This window comes from Sceloporus occidentalis, unplaced genomic scaffold (assembly GCF_023333645.1).
Source record: "Sceloporus occidentalis isolate IW3139 unplaced genomic scaffold, rSceOcc1.0.p SCAF_434, whole genome shotgun sequence".
NCBI classification, from domain to species: domain Eukaryota; kingdom Metazoa; phylum Chordata; class Lepidosauria; order Squamata; family Phrynosomatidae; genus Sceloporus; species Sceloporus occidentalis.
Genome location: NW_028317414.1, coordinates 150,590 through 155,558, shown reverse-complemented (window position 1 = coordinate 155,558; position 4,969 = coordinate 150,590).

Here is a 4,969-nt window from a genome sequence, read left to right as displayed (position 1 = left end):
TGTATGTTTAACCCCCAGACTGTGCCTGTAATACGGGGCAGTTGGCACCATTTAGCCCAGGGGAGACCCGATAATACGGTGTCGGAAGATATAGCCGACGGGGGTAAAGGACAACAATGCTCGAATCACAGAATCCAGTCCTGTCCAACACATATTTGCCAAAATAAACTGCATAGAAAGTCCATGAAAGGAGCACAGAAAGGATACAGTCAGGTGGCAAATGCTGCCTAAAGCCCATGTTACTCCAGACTCCCTGGTTGTTATATGCGGAACAAGCTTTTCATGGTGCCCCTGGGGCAAGTCCCCTGTCCTACCCCCCTAACCCCCTCCCGGACACTGTCCATGTGACAGCTTCGCGGGGCACTTACCTATAAAGCTGAGCAGCAGTAGGCAGGTGTACATTGGAGTCATTGCAGGGATTGGCAGCCCGGGTGATCTGCCCGTCTTGCAGCCGCCAGTCTGTTTGTCACCCAGAGAGATGCTCAGACGGGGCGACGTCTCGCGCGGCCCCCGGAAACCACGGACTCTCAGGGAGAGGAAACCCAACTGCTTGAGCAACGAGAAGAGACAGCGAGGCAGGGATTACACCACAGAGTGCGGTTACCCCGACGCGTCTCAGATACGGACCCCGAAATCACGTTATCACACGGCAGCCGACAGCCTATAGAAACCCGGAATCCCTCCGCAGATCGGCCCCTGACGGGCCCCCGCCTAGTCGCCCATGTCTATCCCATGCGTGTTTAATACCCTCACTGTATTACCCTCTACCACCTCTGCTGGGAGGCCGTTCCACTTATCTACCACCCTCAGTAAAGTAAAACTTCCTTCCATTTCATCTCAGCCTCTGAGCCTCTAGTGTTAGATTTTGTTTCTGGGGAATGTGGCCCCAAATAGTTGCCCGGATTTCCCAGACTGGGCAGCGGACACCGGGGCAGTTTTTAATAAACAAAAAAAACACAAGGAGGCATTTTGATAATTCTCAGAAACTCCAATAGCTGCTTTTAGCCACCGGGGGGCGCAGAATACCAGGAAATAAATCGTTAACTGCTCCTGCCTGGGCTATGTAGCTTTAATTGCCCCCCCAATGGGGTGTTTATTTGAGTTATTGTAAATGTGATACTTTTTGTACCAATTCTGTTTTAAATAATTTCTGGTAAAACAGGACTTTGTTACAGCCAGTAGAAGTTGGGAACCCCTTTTTCCGCCCCGTTCGTTACTTTTAGGTCAGGAAAACCAGCCAGGCAGTGAAATACTGGACCCAAAGACCAGGGGCCCCCGGGAGCCAGCCAGGTACCAGCCATAGCCGGAGATTGTGGCACTATCACACAACATCCTGCCCCCCACAGGGGTGGGTGATGTCACTGATGCCCCATACATGTTATATGGTATGATGTAAATCCCGTCCTTATAACGCGTTATAGCCTGTATATTCCTCATATTATATATTATATACTCTCCGGCCGTATAACTAATCCCGTGCTTATAACCCGTTATATCCCTGTATATTCCTCATATTATATATTATATACTCTCCGGCCGTATAACTAATCCCGTCCTTATAACCCGTTATATCCCTGTATATTCCTCATATTATATATTATATACTCTCCCGCCGTATAATTAATCCCGTCCTTATAACCCGTTATATCCCTGTATATTCCTCATATTATATACTCTCCGGCCGTATAACTAATCCCGTCCTTATAACCCGTTATATCCCTGTATATTCCTCATATTATATATTATATACTCTCCGGCCCATATAACTAATCCCGTCCTTATAACCCGTTATATCCCTGTATATTCCTCATATTATATATTATATACTCTCCTCCCGTATAACTAATCCCGTCTTTATAACCTGTTATATCCTGTATATTCCTCATATTATATATTATATACTCTCCGGCCGTATAACTAATCCCGTCCTTATAACCCGTTATATCCCTGTATATTCCTCATATTATATATTATATACTCTACCCCCGTATAACTAATCCCGTCCTTATAACCCGTTATATCCCTGTATATTCCTCATATTATATATTATATACTCTCCGGCTGTATAACTAATCCCGTCCTTATAACCCGTTATATCCTGTATATTCCTCATATTATATATTATATACTCTCCGGCCGTATAACTAATCCCGTCCTTATAACCCGTTATATCCAGTATATTCCTCATATTATATACTCTCCGGCCGTATAACTAATCCCGTCCTTATAACCCGTTATATCCCTGTATATTCCTTATATTATATACTCTCCGGCCGTATAACTAATCCCGTCCTTATTACCCGTTATATCCTGTATATTCCTCATATTATATATTATATACTCTCCGGCCGTATAACTAATCCCGTCCTTATAACCCGTTATATCCTGTATATTCCTCATATTATATATTATACACTCTCCGGCCCATATAACTAATCCCGTCCTTATAACCCGTTATATCCTGTATATTCCTCATATTATATATTATATACTCTCCGGCCGTATAACTAATCCTGTCCTTATAACCCGTTATATCCCTGTATATTCCTCATATTATATATTATATACTCTCCGGCCGTATAACTAATCCCGTCCTTATAACCCGTTATATCCTGTATATTCCTCATATTATATACTCTCCGGCCCGTATAACTAATCCCGTCCTTATAACCCGTTATATCCTGTATATTCCTCATATTATATATTATATACTCTCCGGCCGTATAACCAATCCCGTCCTTATAACCCATTATATCCCTGTATATTCCTCATATTATATACTCTCCCCCCGTATAACTAATCCCGTCCTTATAACCCATTATATCCTGTATATTCCTCATATTATATATTATATATTATATACTCTCCGGCCGTATAACTAATCCCGTCCTTATAACCCGTTATATCCAGTATATTCCTCATATTATATATTATATACTCTCTGGCCGTATAACTAATCCCGTCCTTATAACCCGTTATATCCCTGTATATTCCTCATATTATATATTATATACTCTCCGGCCGTATAACTAATCCCGTCCTTATAACCCGTTATATCCCTGTATATTCCTCATATTATATAATATATAATATGAGGAATATACAGGGATATAACGGGTTATAAGGACGGGATTAGTTATACGGCCGGAGAGTATATGATATATAATATATATCATATACTCTCCGGCCGTATAACTAATCCCGTCCTTATAACCCGTTATATCCCTGTATATTCCTTCTATTATATTTTATACACTCTCCGGCCGTATAACTAATCCGGTCCTTATAACCCATTATATCCTGTATATTCCTCATATTATATATTATATACTCTCCGGCCGTATAACTAATCCCGTCCTTATAACCCATTATATCCTATATATTCCTCATATTATATATTATATACTCTCCGGCCGTATAACTAATCCCGTCCTTATAACCCGTTATATCCCTGTATATTCCTCATATTATATATTATACACTCTCCGGCCCATATAACTAATCCCGTCCTTATAACCCGTTATATCCTGTATATTCCTCATATTATATATTATATACTCTCCGGCCGTATAACTAACCCTGTCCTTATAACCCGTTATATCCCTGTATATTCCTCATATTATATATTATATACTCTCCGGCCGTATAACTAATCCCGTCCTTATAACCCGTTATATCCTGTATATTCCTCATATTATATATTATATACTCTGCCCGTATAACTAATCCCGCCCTTATAACCCGTTATATCCTGTATATTCCTCATATTATATATTATATACTCTCCCCCCGTATAACTAATCCTGTCCTTATAACCCGTTATATCCTGTATATTCCTCATATTATATATTATATACTCTCCGGCCGTATAACCCCGTCCTTATAACCCGTTATATCCTGTATATTCCTCATATTATATATTATATACTCTCCCCCCGTATAACTAATCCTGTCTTTATAACCCGTTATATCCCTGTATATTCCTCATATTATATATTATATACTCTCCCCCCATATAACTAATCCCGTCCTTATAACCCGTTATATCCCTGTATATTCCTCATATTATATACTCTCCAGCCGTATAACTAATCCCGTGCTTATAACCCGTTATATCCCTGTATATTCCTCATATTATATACTCTCCAGCCGTATAACTAATCCCGTCCTTATAACCTGTTATATATCCCTGTATATTCCTCATATTATATACTCTGCGGCCCGTATATAAAGGCATCTATTGGCCCTGATGGCGAAGTCTCCATGGGGAGTGAATTCCACATCTTTGCTGCTGTTACTGTAAAGAACCCCTTTAGCAGCTTTAGGCGGCTTACAGGATCCAGTTTTCACCTGGTTTATCCGTAGAGAATGGGGTAACTTGTCACCAGTTATTAAATACCCCACGACCCACTGAACCAGCCTAATCTCAGTGTCCCCACCTGACCTCTGGATGCCCTGGAATATGCGGCTGGGGTACGCCAGGGGGGGCAGTATCTGGCGGGGGAATGTGTCCGGTATGTGTACTGTAGGATATTATTCTGTAAGTGTGAAGGGTTAATGCCAGGCACAGTAACCACCCCCCCCCCCAACCCAACCCAACCCGCGGTGCTAAATATTCACAGAACGTGTTTGAGACACACGTGATCTGCACATGCAGCTCCCATGATGCCGCTGCAGAGGCGTCACAAACCTCTTCTCACCCGCAGAAAAAATAAAGTCCTTTTTATTGCGATTATTGCTAGAACAGTAAGGGGGGGGGGGGCAACTCACACAACGCACCCCCAAAATACCCCCGGCTCTCCCACCCACCCCTAAACTGGAGTGCAAATCATATGGCTGTCTGGAAAGAAGGGTTAACCCTGCCACTGCCAGAGGAGCTTGATACCCAACATCTCTGGGCGTGAGAGGGTGAAATCAGCAAACCCCATTATCTGAAGCCCCTTCCTGCCGGCGGGGGGGGGGGGAGAGA